General features: G+C 34.3%; 1 long non-coding RNA gene across 1 annotated transcript; it reads left to right on the top strand.

Annotated features, from left to right (window-relative positions):
- The first annotated feature begins 13,757 nt into the window (after positions 1–13,757).
- Positions 13,758–16,211, top strand: LOC131553818 (uncharacterized). The gene is made up of 6 exons (XR_009274273.1): positions 13,758–13,858; positions 13,978–14,022; positions 14,481–14,561; positions 14,688–14,821; positions 14,924–15,001; positions 15,730–16,211. It is a non-coding gene; the product is annotated as an uncharacterized LOC131553818 (long non-coding RNA).
- The last annotated feature ends 212 nt before the right edge of the window (positions 16,212–16,423 follow it).

Genomic DNA, 16,423 nt, shown 5'->3' with positions numbered 1-16,423 from the left:
ATACATCTAATGATAAGAGAGACGTTTCTGAAATAACTCAATATCTTATAAATCACCATCACATTTTTTGGCAGGATGATTTTTTTCCTTCATTTACGTCTTGGGCGAGTTGCCCGGAAAACTGCGGCAGTCCCATCCTGCTGTGCTTCGTCCGGATCTGTTCAGACAGAGTCAAAGCGTTTAACATGAAATCTCTGATAACCGCTGCTGTGAATCCATGCAGCCTTTAATGATGGATTTTATTATGAGGATTGAGGGCTCTTGTTGATTGAACTTCTTGCAAGCAAACATCTAAGTGTACTTTGTTCACGCTTTTTTTGGGCACTTCCTGGTTTCACATATCAACTTTGGTTGCTTAAAGAAAGACATTTGCATTAAAAGTTTTGAGAATGCTATGTAGAAACTCTGCTTCAGACCTGCTTTGCTCAACCTGAAATTTAAACTGCACATCTTTACATTTTACAACAGTGTCAAAGGCGAAAAGGGGTTTTCAAGCACCAAAATAATAAAAGATTTATTACAGCTTCATGTTTTCTGTACATTTGAATGTGTTCTTTTTATTTATTTATTTTTTACAGATTGTTTCAGACAGGTTTCCCAATTTACTTCCCCATATTGCATTGCTTGCATAACAGAGATGTAATGATAAATGTATCTATGTGAAATTTACGGTAAAAAAAAAATTGTCAGCTGTGGTTGTCAGTAAAAAATTTGGTTGCAACATTTTAGGTTTTGTGGGTTTTGAACTTACATTTACAGTACACTGTTAAAAATATGTGTAATTTTAAATGTAAAATATTGTAAAAACACTACAGAAACAAATATTAATAGGTTAACATTGAGTATACGTTCCTGCAGTAGGCCTATATATACAGGGAAAAACCGTAAAAGATCTAAGCAGACATTTCATGTAATTTTACAGTAAAATCGTGTTAATTTTACTACTTTCATTTTAAACAGTTTTAGAAGTAAAAAAAAAGAACAAATCAACAAATAATTTAGTCAAAAACTGTAAACTGATATTCCCAGAATTCCCTGTGTGACACTCCACATTTGAAAGTATTTTGTTTAAAAAATCATGTTTCTTAATAGTTTTTGTTATCAGTTGTTGAGAAAAAAACAACAACTAAGAATAAAGTTATTTCAACAAAAACCATAAAAAGTGAGCTGTCATGCAGAGGATTCTGGGAATGTCAATTTACATTATTTCACTGTAATTTATAACATGACCTGTTCTTTTTCACATATAAAATCTGCACATTTAAAATACTGTATCTTGTTTTCGCTTTTATTGCAGTTTTTGACTGTATATAGTAAGGGTTTGCTTAATTCGTCAACTAAAAAAGTAATAGAGATTTAATATAGTTTTTGACCGACAGACAATAAAACAGGAAAATATCCCACAGACTCTTTTGAGAGCAAACAATCACCTAGTAACCACACAGAACACCCTAGAAACTGTACAGCAAAATGGTCTTAGAACGTTTTACTAACATTCTCATCAAAGTTACAAAAACTTTATTCCTGAATGTTCTCTGACTGTTTAATGTTATGGAACATTAAGGGAACATTCCAATTTGTCATTTTGCAAACATTATGGGAATGTTACTTTTGAATGTTCTCTGAACGTTCTGAAACAAGTATAACATCCAACCTAAACATTTCAAGAAAACAGTTCCATGAACGATGTATAAATAATGTTTTGAGAACATTATTAAAATACAGAGAACTTCGAATGAACATTCCACCATTACTGCAAGAACGTTTGTTTCTAACTTTGACAGAACCTTGACAGAACATTAGCCAAGGTTCTGAGAACTTTCCCTGTTAGATGGGAATGTACTGGCAACTATCAGCAACAACCTGTAAACTTTTAAATATTTAATACATATAAATTCAACAAAGAGTTGATGAACAACAAACTGCCTCGATCTGTTGAGTTTTATTTTTCTTGAGAGCGAGTGAGTCCTCAATTCAGTTGAACAGCCTGAAATATTCTCTACACTTTGGGCATTTTCTGTTGCGCTTTATTAATTTAAAACCTGTTTCACAGCATCAGAGCAAAGATTTATTAAAATGTCAAGAAACCAAAGTTCAATTGCAACATTTATAACAAACCCTATAGCAGAAAGAAGAAGAAAAAACGCTGCTGTCATGGAACCACAATAGAGGAAACTGATAAGCCCTCTCCAGCATTGATCTACTGTTCTTTTGGCTGCAATGTCAATCGATCTGATCTTGAGGAAGAATCTGATAAATGGGTGACTATGTAATTCTGCATTCATTTCTCGAATTCTTGCTCTTGTTTGGACTGTCTCAGAGCGGCATAAGCACAGCAGGGATGATGAAAATGATGTCAAACTGTATTATGAATAAAATACGTTATTTAACAGACTCCAGAAGGAGAATGCATTCAATATTAAGGGAGAAAAACTTGTTGCTTGAGTGTTTACAAATGCTTTTTTGAGAACATATGCCATGCAAATGTATTTTGGAGGAGATTTTTGCAATGCATTGCCGTTCCACAAGCCATCGTGGCATGCTTTTGTGACCTCCACAAAACTGATATCTCATGGTGATGAAATACTTAATGAGTTTATATTAATTTGGTTGATGTCTGTAAATTTTCCCATCACCAATCAGCAGTCTAGACCTTTTTGGCGAAGCCGCTAGGCAGGGGACCAAATCTGCTGATTGGTTTGGCAGAGGTTCTTCAGTTTCTAGTGAGCTCAATGAAGAAGGTGTGATCACAGTCAGCTCACAATAAAATCACATCTGTGATGTCATTTCCTCCTTACAACAAAAAACAATCACAGCAACTGCAACAACAGAAGTAAAATACACTTATATAGAGAAAACGCTTTCCAAAAACACAAACAAAGCCATATATACAATACAGTAGCAATAACAAAATATCAAATGATTAGATACATTATTTATAGTTCACTGAGAGCACCACGTTCCTCAGAAATACTAAATTATGGATTACTCTCTTAATGCAGTGAACGGATAAACAGAACAGTTAAATTCTTGAAGTAAAAATAAAGCTGAAGATTTAAATGAAATAAATACGAAAATAACTCTGATACTTATGCATAATCTTTATTTCCATAATAAACCCTCTCGCTCTCATGTCAGTCTTTGTGTTGATCATTTGTGACATGTTTGTGTCATTTTTAGAAAATGTTTAGCACAGACCCAATCGCATTGATTAGGGTGAGCTAACCCAGTCAGACAGCCGTCTGTGTATCTGCTGAAAGCACGCCGACGCCGACACGGCCGCGCTGTGCTCAACTTTCCGGGAAATTGTTTGGTAACACTGTTTGATGGAGCCGTGTCAAATCTGAACTTGGCAGCTCCAGCGACATATGTGCGAGCTCATGGCACGTATTAACGCCAACACAGCCAGAACTCAAATAGGTGTCAGAGATTACAAACAATGCTGCTGTATAATGTTGACAAATGATTGCAAACATTTAGGCTCTAATGGAATTCTGCACCAAAAAATGGAAAATTCTGTCACCTACTCCCCCTCATGATATTCCAAAACTGTATTTTTCTGTTTCTTCTGTGGAAAAACACAGAAAATGAGAAATTTTAATGCAAGCATTTTTCATGCATTTAGCCCCCACAGGGACTGAAACGTTTTGCATAATGCATAAAAGTATCCTAGTTCATATGATTCAAATAAAACAAAGATCAGACTCAAAGGAACAATCCATTTTCCATGAATAATGACTTTAATTTTAGTCTGTTTCTTACACAAAACTACTGCATGACATCAAAAGACTCAAAATATAGTGCATGAGTCATATGTACGACTTTATTTATGCTTTTATGGTGATTTTGCATGTATTCTGAGCTTCCCAGCTAACAGGGAACATTCTCAGAACATTCTGGTAAGGTTCTGTTGAAAAACTATTTACACATTTTTTTAAATGTTTAGTTGAATGTTCATCTTGTTTCAGAACATTCAGAGGAACAATGAAAAGTAATGTTCCCACAATGCTTTCAAAATTATTAAACATAATGATACCTTTACATTCACATAACCAAGAAAAAATTTAATGTTTTAAACTTTTAGAGATGTAACATTTTCATATCCTAAAGGGAATGCTAACACATTTTTGCTTTCCAATTAATTAACAGAGAGCATTCTCTGATCTTAGGCTAACATACTGGCATTCTAGTTTCCAGAATGTCTGTTCCAAGTTCGTTCATAGTACAAAAACTAATTATGAATCATTCATTTTTTGTTGTTTGTCAAACATTCATTCATTCATAATACAAAAACTATAAATAGTTAATTTTTTTAAATTGTTTCAGATGATTCAGAGAACATTCAAAAGTAATGTTCCCATAACGTTTGCAAAATGATAAAATGGAATGTTCCCTAAGGTTTGAATAACCAAGAAAAAATGGGTTTAAAGCATTAAAAAAAAATAACACTTTGAATGTCCAGAAAACATTCCGTTCTTATTTTCCATTTAACATTCCAACATTCCATTTAACTTAACAGGAATGTTAGCAAATTGTTTTTAGATCATCATTTTGTTCACTTGATTTTATGCCTCGGTACCCTTTCTATCCATTTAAACCAGATGAGCCAAAACTTGTTAATATTAAGGTCCGAAATTCAAACTCGAGGCTATGGGCCAAAGATAAATTTTGCATTATATCCAATTATATGTTCATTTTATAGAACATAATTATAATACAATCATATAATTTTAATATAAATTTAAATTATAAAAACTTTTTAAATAGTCAAATTCTTCTTCTTCACATTTCAATGTAAATATACTATATATATATATATATACTGTATATGTGTGTGTGTGTGTGTGTGTGTGTGTGTGTGTAACATAACATTGGCCTGTGGCTCCTGGTTTGAGCATCTCTTGATGTTATTTAGCCATCAAAGCCTCTCATCTGTCTGCAAATACCTGAGGAACAGTTTTACTGTATGTTTAGCCAAAGATCTGCCAGTCAGACATATTGCACGTTCGGCTCTGACAAAGATGCTCATCTAGAAAAAAACGCTGCGACGTTCAGCAGTGAAACCAGCCTGAGAAACATTTGCTGTTACAGGGGATTTGCTCATGATTGATTCTTTGAGACGAGTGCGAGCCGTATGGCAGCGTGGATGGCAATTTCGCCTCTGCCGTGGCACCTGCCCTGGGGATTACCATCATCCAATGCTGTCAAAGACACTGAAAGGCTCTCAGACGCCTTAAAATAAGAGTTACAGAACAACAAACTAAAAGACAAGAGCCGTCTGAGAGTGTGTGCTTACAGTTGTTGGACCCGGTTTACTCTCTTATGGCTTTTAGTCCATGCCTGTTAGCTTTGAGGCCATCTATATGTTAATGTTCTCCAAAAGTTGACTAAATTAAATTTCAGTAGCCAAAACCCACATTTATGGAGGCTAAAGGTTTGTTTGTTTGTTGGCGTATGTGTGTGTGTGTGTCCTTGAAAAGATGCATTGGCAGGCTAAGATTGGTGTATATCTCAGCACTGGATAAATTGGAAATGATCCAAAGGAAATTGAATTTGCAGGCAGAATGAGGGGGCAGGTGAGGGGAATGGCCGAGTTCCCATAATGCATCACTTCTACTGCAGCAGGGATCTATGCCACGGCTAATGCGAAACATTTAAAATGCTTATAGGAGTGAATCCAGGCGACATACGTCAACTACACTTTGCTTCGCAAACTGATTTTACTGTGACATTTAAGTATGACGACGTATTTCAATGGGCCATTAGAGGCCCATTTGATCATTCCAGCCATGTGATTTGACAGCAAAGTTGGTTTTGATTTAGTTACTTATGGATTTGTTCTTCTTTGAAAGATACACATCAAGGTCAAGAGTCTAATTTTGCCAGAGCGCTCAAAGCATTTCATTAACATGGTAACTCAGTTATGGGCCGATATGATCCGTCTTCTCACTGTCGGCTTTGCCTTCTTGCTGTTGATGGACGTCGGACTTGTGACAAAATCATCACTCAACGCCTGACGTATCGCTGGCGGCGAGCACAATGCTGGCTGCCGTTCATCACCGCAACAACCTCAGCAGCTTTTCCTCAGCTACAGGTACGGTTCTGTCCCGGGGCTGATTTTTTATTAGCAGATTTAGACTTTTTTTCTTTTTATTATATAAAGGTTGTGTTAAAACATACTCTCGGAAAACTTTTTTTTTTAATATGCATTCGTCATTTTTGCTACTTTTCAAATGACCTTTCAGTATACAAAAAAGTATGTATTTTCAAGTTAATTTTGTATTGTTAAGTATTTCAGCGAGGGATTCTCTCAAGTTTTTAATCATCAACTTCTACATTAACAGTTTATTAAAGCTCAATTTAATGGTTTTAATGGAGTTAATATAATACATAAATAAATTTAAAAATCGAATTCATCTGTTAACCTTGTTATGCAAAATATGATCATAATCAAGGAAGTAAATTAATTGTACTTCGTTAAAATATAGTATGGACATAAAATAATGGTCAGCTTCTACAAATTGAGCTGGTTATTGTAGCTCAATTTAATAATGTTATTGGATTTAGTATATTACATGATGATACATATATATATATAAATATATATATTTAATTAACCTTAAAATATACAAAATATAACCATAATCAGGGGCTGTAAAGTAATTGTACTTAATTTGAAGATAAGTGTATATGAAATAATTTACCGTAATTAAATTGAAAAAAATCCCTGATCTTTGGACCAGAACAAAACAAATGACAAATGTTACAGGAGTTAATGTTACATAATGGAAAATAAATAAATAAATAAATCAAATTAATCTGTTAATGTTAATACAAAAATGTGATGATAATTGCCAAAATATAATTTTTATGTATACAATGACTTTACACTCGTTGTATACATAAAAATAATATTTCAGCAATTGATTCTCTCAGGTTTTTTATCATCAACGTCTACAAGTGGAGCAGGTTATAACATTACATCATACAAAATATGGCCATATTTTAAAATAAAATGATAAAATTGAATAAAATAAAATATTTAAAAAAGAGAGAAAAATATCAATGGAGTTTCATTTCTAGACACCTACAGGTCCAAAAGTGCTCATGGTTGAAGAGCCACCACAAATGTGTTGCAAATACCAAAACACTTTGAGCACATAGGCGTAAATCCCGGGGGGGACAGGACCACCCCCTATCTGAGGCTTGTCCCCCCTAAAAATATCATTACAAGTGACTCTGTGTATTGAAAATAATATAATGGACATATACTTAAAATAATTGTGTGATTAGTAAAACAAAATAAACGCAAAAAAAACGTTTTAAGTTCAGAAATGTTTTGATTCCCCCCTCTCTTTCCTCACAGTGGTTTGGTCCACTGCCTGCTTTCCTTCTTTACCGATACACACACGAGTCCGGTGAGGGAGAGCAAGTTAGTTATGTGTAAGTAGGCTGTCAAGGCTATTTTATTCTCTTTAAACATCGGGTGAAATGATTCTTTCTCTTTAATACAGATGATGCTGGATCATTAATAAATTAGTCATGACAAAAAAATTATGACATCAGATGTATTTTCTATGAGCGATTATAAGGTTAACAATCTTAATACCGTAGCTTGTCACCCACTACAACTAACGGCGATAAGCCTGTGTGTGAACTGATATTAGGATATTGTAGACCTATGTGTTGGGTTTCGTTCAATATGATGTTAAGTGGCAGATCAGTGGGTTTAATGCGGTTGAATTAATGCGAAAGAGACGTACTAGGTTTCAGACCAAACCTAAAATACTATGGATGACGCAAAATAATAATTATAATATGACTGGAACCATGAACTGAATATTTAAACACGGTCTCCATGCTATGTACACATGCTGTGTACACATATCTATCCTTACAAGTACAATTTTGGCTGTATTATTTGTGTCCCCTTCAAAAATTGCTCTTGAGAAATTTTACGTTTATTGTCCCCCCCTACTGCCAGATGAAATTTACGCCCCTGTTTGAGCACACATTGGACTGATGACTTCGGAAACTTAATTAATGAAATAAATGAGCACTAACCGTGACAGGGTTGTGAGTAGTTTAGCACATCACAGGTGTCTCAAGAAACCAGGTCTCAAAACCTGAGTCAGCAGTTCATCTGAATCTCAACTGGAAAAGCAACCCAACAAAGCTTTGCTAAACACCCTATAGGTGTCCAATGTAGGTCAACTATTGCCTGAGAGCTTGTGAGGGTCTGCTTCTGCTGATTTCAGATGGAGGACTGAAGCAGATGCTCTCCAGGATGTTCTCTCATCTTTAGCTGAACGCGGAACCTGCCAGGGGTCCTAAAACATGAAAAAAATAATAAATAAATAAATATTTCAACTAGTGATTTTCTCAGGAGATTGATCCGACTTTCTCATCAATTTAAAAGTACTACAAAAGTAGGTTATTTCAGTTCAATTTAATGATGTTACTTAAGTTTATATCTTAAATGATGAAAGAAAATTATAAAATCTAATCATTACCCCTCAAATAAATACAAAATATCACCATAATTAGGAGTGTAAAGTAAACGTATGCCATTAAAATACTGTGCAATTAAATGTGAAAACTTAGTTTATTTTCACTCAGGTATAAATGTCTGGCTTGATATCATTACATTTACTTGAGGTAAAGTGTAAGTATAATTTCTCTGTACTTCTGGCATTTCTGTTTTGCGGTGGAGATTTCTAGACTCGCTAACAAAAGTATAATGTAATCTAAAATAAAATATTTGAAATTAAATTGATCAAATTACAAATAATCACAGACCTGGGTGCCAGTATGTCTGTGAATGACTCCAGGCCCCCAGTTCCATGGCAACCGATCTGATAACACTAGTTTTATTGCTCAGAGGAATGCGGGCAGAGCAGCACTCACTTCACTTCCCCTTAGGAAAATGGACTCTTCTCTAATTAATTCATAGAAAAACCTTTCTTTGAATGAACACACATATCCTTCAGGTTATTGTGTAAATTATTACTGTTCTTGTATATGTTCTTGTGTATTGTATACTGTTTTATGCATGCTTATGATAGATCACTAGTTAATATCACCTCACTTATACCATGTTTGGTCTATCAAGTCGTCTTCGGATGATCTAATTGAGAGTGTATATTATATGTTGATACCTATGCGACATATTAGTGTTCTAAGAATCTTTACTAGTTTGTATGTCAACTTCTGATCCAGTCACATATGCAAATTACCATGCTTGGAGACAAAGAGTCATAAACTTTCCCTCCAAAAGACACCATTGGCTCTTTGATACCCGAAAGGAGTGACCTCTATTATGCAGATAAAGCTTTGCCTTGACTTTCCATTCAACCAAAGATCCTCGGATCCCAGCAGATCTCTTTCTTAGCTCTTTTTCAATTTCTGCCTGGGAAGAAACTCCCAATCACCATCGAGTCAGGACATCTCTGGAATTCATCACTCTTCAACCCGGAAGAACGTGAACTCAAGGCCAAAACCTTGAAACCATCAACATTTTTATCCGAGACTGCATCCGGACACTCGTCAACGACCAAGGCAATGCAAGTATCGTACATTTAAACTAAACAAAACAGAGGTTTACTATAAGATATAGACCCTGTTATAAATGGCGCGGATGGTTTTTAACTCATTTTCCATAACTGCATTCTCTGGTTTCTCTATTGGCTTCATTCATCCACTTTAGCTCCCCTTTTGTATGTACGTGTGAGTGTATGTATGTTTGTTTGTTTGTTTAGATTAGTTATGTGTGTTAGCGTTTAGTTAATAAAAGTTGTGTGCACAAATTAAAAATGAGTTTCTGGTTCTGCCTTGCAAATTAATGTCTCTTTACGTATTTTGACCCTTGCTACAAGCTCTAATGCATTAATAGGAAAGTATTTTCTGTGGCCACGGAAATATTCTTTCTTAGAGTTGATATGAACTTACACTGAATGTTCGCTGGACGAACAGATCAGTTGATGGCAATTTAATTCTGCTACAGTTATTACTGTCAGCCGATATAAATAATTGTAATTAATCAGAATTAATTCTAATTATTTATATACATTTCCCTTTTGAGCTGATTTGCTACAATATATATATATATACACTTGTCATAGCACTTGCATATCATTGCTCTTGTGATTTTGATTGCTTCCATTGTCCTCATTTGTAAGTTGCTTTAGATAAAAGCGTCTGCTAAATAATGTAAATGTGTGTATATTACATATATACATGCATACATACATACATATATATATATAGGAATTTTAAAAAAGGCAGGCAAATATAGCTGCCAAAAACAGGAGAGCAACTTTAATGATAATAAAGAGAGAAAACTCATTTGAGGCATTATTGAATCCTGAAAGGAGTCTTTGGGATGAAGCCAGTTTAGACCCATTCAAACACCAACGGCATTAGACAACACAGATATTCAGCCAAGTTTTTACAATTTCATCAGCGGTGGCTGCTTCATTTTCTTAAAATCATATTCATATCCTGACATGCATGGTGCCAGTGTTAAAGAGAAATAAAATAACAAACTAAGTAACAAATTAAATAAATAAATAAAAATATTCAAATAAAATACCTCTTTCAGCTATTATTCTCTCAAAAATTTCGTTTTACAATTCCATCAGTGGTGGTTGCTTTATTTTCCTTAATCAAATTTACATCTCAACATTGTGCCAGTGTAAAAGATAAATAAATAATAATAATAATATAAAATAAAAAATATACTTTTTGTATTTTTAAAAAATTTTGGCTGGATAATCAGCCACGTTTTTACAGTTTCATCAGGTTACTTTATTTTCTTAAAATTATATTTACATTCTGACATGGTGCCAGTGTAAAGGATAAAATAAAATAAAAAATATTACATTTTATAAATAACATTTATTAATAATATTAGTATTTTGTTTAATGCCTTTATGCTGATTTTCATTTTTAAAAGAAATATAGTTTTAAAGTAATCATAATCATCATTACAACTAATAAGCATTAAAAAAAACACCTTGAAATGAAACATAACAACACCATTTGGCAAAACAAAGTAAGGCATCTTCAGTGTGAAATCAGAAACATCAAGCTTCACGAGCTGAGAGAGAAACATCTGAATCTCATCGATCACTTGTGTTCTCTGAGAAACAAAATCGATCGATTTCTTCATCCTCTGTAGTTTCACACTCTATCAACCACAGGCTCTGCGGTTCAAGATGTCAAACATGTCTCTACGCACGCTTTTAAATCTATTTGCAGCTCATGCATACCAACATGCCATCAAACAGCACAAATCTGCCAACTCTGGAAACACAAATAAGCTTTTGGGCTCAGTCAAGCTTTTGGGCTCAGTAGGTTGGGCTCAGTCAAAAAAGCAGAAGGACCCCCGTGTGTATGAGGTTGATGGATTCGGGCCTTTGAGATGAGAAGCAATTCCTGTAATGATGGACAGCTGCGAGGAGACAATAGGTTGCTAGGCGACAGCATGTCGAACAGACAGGTATGTCATGGTGGCCAGAACGAACAGAGAAAGTGGCATTACCCTGGAGACGGAGGAGAGAAACAGAAAGATTGAGCGTTTAGACACTGCAGTTGTTGCTCGTGGTGGACGAGGGACAGAAGAGCGTGACGATTCGGCTTTGCGTCTCAGACGGCTTCACTGGAGCTGCTGACAGGTGTGTTTTACAGGTAAAAGCGTCTGGCGATGTGAGAGGTTTCATTCACTTAAACATGTCAATATATCACAAACACCATATTTACACTCAAACCATGAACAGAGGAGCTTGATCGCTTCAAATATAAGACTGGAGATGCAAATAGACCAAAGACTCCAGAATCTGCTCAGGGATGCTGGTCAATCCAGGCCAGTTTTGTTAGGTCTGGTGTGATTTGTGAGACCAAGACTATGGCATCAAACAAAGCACATTTATTCATTTATAAGACACTTCTATAGATCTACTTCTATATATACACACACATCTCTGAATGGTTAAAAATGCCTATAAAGATTTTAAAAATTATTTAATCTTTTAATCTAATATTAAATTATTTAAAATTAATCTATTGCATTGATCTATATTTAACACACACACACACACACACATATATATATATATATATATATTTTTTTTTTTTTTTTTTGAATAAGAATGAATAAGACAGACAATTTTAAAATAAATAAATATTTAAATAAAATCTATAAAATAAAAAGTGAAATACTGAAGGAATATTTTGTTTCAGAGCAAAGACATTTTTAAATATGGATGGATGGATGGATGGATGGATGGATAAATGGATGGATAGATGGATAGATAGAAATGTTTTGGCTGTAAAAAGTGAAATACTGAAGGAACATTTTGTTTAGAGCAAAGGCGTTATAAATAAATAAATTAATTAATTAATTACTTGAAATAATTCTGAATAATTATTTATAAATATTATATCAATTTAAAAAAAAATTAAAAAGGCAGTATTGAGAAGTGCTGCAATATGAAACATGCTTGCAAAAATGTTAATAACAATTTATTCTGTTAGTAATAATTTAGAAGGAATAAAGAAGCAAATGAATTATAAAATAAACAGTAATGAAAAAAAACCTTTAAGAGTTTAGAACCAAAGTCCAAATAAACAGACATAAATGGATAATTAAAAGTCAGAAATCAGTGATATATTTTACAGTTTTTTTAAATAAACTAATTCTAAAATAAATAGTAATTTATTTAAATAAAGTAATTGATTTATACATAATGATCATTAACAATTATATATAAAGAATAAATAAATCAATCATAATCAATTCATAATAAATCTATACAATTAATATAAATAATTTATAAAATAAACTGTTATTTTATAAATTATTTATATTAATTGTATTCTGTGTCAGTTATTAAAAACCCTTCTGAAATCTTTTGTGCACCAGCACTAACACGAAAATTCTACAGTGAGGCACCTGTTTATCAGTAAAGACCTCTTTGCAGCTAATTTATCTATAAATCAAAGCCAGCTGAGACGTGTAGGGGAATAAAGTCATTTGCACTGTTTATATGGTGTAATTTAATTATCACAGAGCTCAGCAAATGAAACATCACCTATATGTAAAAACACACAGAAGTGTTAATGTGAACACCTGCAGACGACTGCAGGCCAAAAAAACTAGTGACTGAATTAAGTGGCCAATTACATCCCAACTGGTCCTGATTCATACTACGCCAAAATCTCTCCATTCAGATGTCAGGCTGACATACAAGACAACTGAAATAAACTACAAATGCACCTCATTCACTCAAGCAAGTTCTGATCAATGTAGTATTTAAAGTAAAATCATAGTTCATAACAGCATAAAAAGGGTCTCCAAGCATGCCGGTGTTCAAAGGGGTCAAATAATTTGGCCTATAAATGTGTATGACTGGGATACAGGAACGCCGGATACGCGTGTATGTCTGCTTTGTTAGTGAGTGGCTGGGAGTGATATAGCTAAACTCTTTTGAGCAAAATCGCTGCCTGCTGGGATCAGCACAAACACAGCAGAGAAACTCAAGCTGCTGCCGGGAAACGAGACGAGCCGAGATATTTAAAGCTGAATTTGTAGCCTAGAGTGACAGGTTTCTCACAGCAAAATTTCCAGTGTTGTTCAGAGTTGTTTTTATGGTGTTAATTTTCCAATGTTAAAAAGTGTTGATTCTGGTGTTGATTTGAACTACACTTGCAGTGTAAATCAGTATTCAGAGTCAGTGTTATTACAGCAAGTTGATAATTGACACTGGTGATGAGTTGATCCTATTTCCGGTCCTTGCACATTATTTCCGTTTTGATTAATGGCGGCTAACCACGAGGAGCAGAGAGTGTTCAAACGCAGGTATAACATATTTTTAATCACTTATATCAGTTTTCATATTAAGTTTACATTTCTCAACATTTAGAATAATCTTGTAAATTCCACAAATTTGTGGGAGTGCTAACATTATTTCTGTTTAGCGTGGCAGACCAACGACACGAGCCTGAGGCAGCTTGCAAATTGAGGTAAGACTAGTTAATGCTGATTAGTTTGCGCATTCGTCGCTATTTTAGACTTTGGGGTTGAAAATTTACACGATAATTTCTGTGCTTCATGTCATGTTCTGTTTACTTAAGTGAACCACAAACAGTTAACTTAGGCTCGAATCTTTTATAAACATGCACACCGCGCGCACTGTGTCGGATAATGTTAGTCAAGCTACATGTCGCAGTTACACTCTTTACAGTGCAGAGAACGATCATGCAATTCAGCGTTTTGCTGTTATATTTTTTTGGACGCGTATGAAAGGAACCGTTCCAACACCAGAGATGTGTCTGAAGTGCGCGATTCATATGCAAACGTTTGTTTATATTACTTTATAAGGGTATATGGTTTGAGAGATGACAAATGGAGCTTCTGACTGTAGCTGCTTGCTGGACTTTATTTAAAATTGACGACTATTTGCGTTTTTCTTGACTAACAGCTGACCTCATGCTGGTGAAAATTCAATATCAATGAGTGAAGAAATTTGTGGAACTGCTTAACGATTGTGCATTCCAAGTAGGTAAGTGCTACTGCTTAGAAATTAACTAATTAAAACCAGTCATATAGCAACCAAGCTAAGTTTTTCTATTTTTTTCTATAAGCCTTGACAAACATGAATTATGGAATTGTTTTGCTTTTCTTTTAGTCACCCACAGGATCCTCAACCCTCAGCACAAGTACTCATTCTTTCACTCTCTTCAGCTGACCGTGAGACAGAGCAGTGCAAAATCAATAGGCATCGGCTAGCAAAAGCTTTAGCATAGATGCTAAGGCAAATGGGTATGCACGCATGTTTTTCTTAACATTTGATTTGTCTGGAATTCCCTTCCATCATTTTACTTGTCTTAAGTTGTCACTTGTATTGTTGTCATGTTTAATCAGATTGTCCAAGACGCCCTGGAAAAACAATAGTGATGAGGATGAAAACTAAGATGAGACAGACTTGTGCACTTCCATAAGGTAAAATTCACACTATTGTTGCAAAATTTGTTTTTATTAAAGGGTTAATTTGCTGAAATCAAAATGGTCATGCACTCACCCTCATGTCATTCCTAACACTTAAGACTTTTGTTCATCTTCAAAACACGAATGTAAATATTTTAATGAAATCTGAGAGATTTATGTCCCTTCATTGACAGTCTACGCAAATACCACTATGATGGTTCAGAAAGTTCATAATTCATATGGATTAGTTTTACAATCTTTTTGAGTAATTTATTCTATATTTTCTGAAGAGACTTGATCGCTTTGTATGATGAACATGTTGAATTTAGGCTTTTTATTCTCACAAACATTTATCAACACAAACGTCAGATATGGTAAATGGAAGCTCAAGCATGAGAACCAGTGAGGTTCATTCTCTCTTATGCAGTATTGTTTTCACAGGAACTGTTTGTTTGTTTGCTGATCACTGTTTGAATAAAAGCCTAATTTTAATCTGTTCATCATATGTCAACCATGTCTCGTCAGAAAATTTGGACTAAACTGCTCAGTTCCTATAGATTAATTTTACAGTCTCTTTATGAACTTTTTAAATTGTCAGAATTTTCATTTTGGGTGAACTAACCCTTAAATTACATTTCATCATCAAAGGTTACTAGTTTATGCATTCATCGTTGCACATAGTAATTACCTTTTTCCAATCTCTTTTCTTTGTTTAAACTAATTTTTGTTTTTGCTGTTTACAGTCCTGCACCAGTATTGAAGCCCATCTCAGTCAGAGGGAGGACCACCAGCCATACCTACTATTGAGAAGATCAAAGGCAGGATCACCTTATTCTATGTGGTTGGACAAGCTTCTCATCTCTTCTGAAGGAACCAGCTCCTTGAGTACTATTGAACTCTTAAGTCCACTATGTTTTCAACCTGTTGTATGAGTAAGTCATTTTCAATGTCTTTATCTTCCTTCTACACTCTACAACATTGCTGTTGGTCATACCAGTAAGTTGCCAAGAGTAAAGAAATCACATGCAAAGCATTGACAAACTTTTGACGAAACATTTTTCAGAGCATCATGTATTTTAATTACAAAGATATTTTAAGTTGAGAGTACTTCTAACAGCGAGCATATTGAAGTTCTACAGACCTTCAGACTTCACATGGGTGATATGATGGTGAATTTGTAGGTTTGTTTTAAGTGTCCTTTTAACTTTTTGAAAATAAAGGTTCAAACTGATTCAACGTGTTGGCTCTTATTGAATATACACTATGTATTTGTAGTTGAACTGAATGCAGGTTACATTTAATGACAAATCACGGTTTGTATGAACACTATATTAGTGTGGAAATAACTCCCTTGGTGTTAAGCTATTGACACACCTAGTGTAGTTTCAACACTATTAGTGTTAATGGTGAACACCTACAGTGTTGTTTTAACTGTGC

The sequence above is a fragment of the Onychostoma macrolepis genome, chromosome 14 (genome assembly GCF_012432095.1).
Source record: "Onychostoma macrolepis isolate SWU-2019 chromosome 14, ASM1243209v1, whole genome shotgun sequence".
Classification (NCBI taxonomy): domain Eukaryota; kingdom Metazoa; phylum Chordata; class Actinopteri; order Cypriniformes; family Cyprinidae; genus Onychostoma; species Onychostoma macrolepis.
Note: the sequence above shows the minus strand (reverse complement) of the source record. Positions and strands in the feature narration are given on the sequence as shown.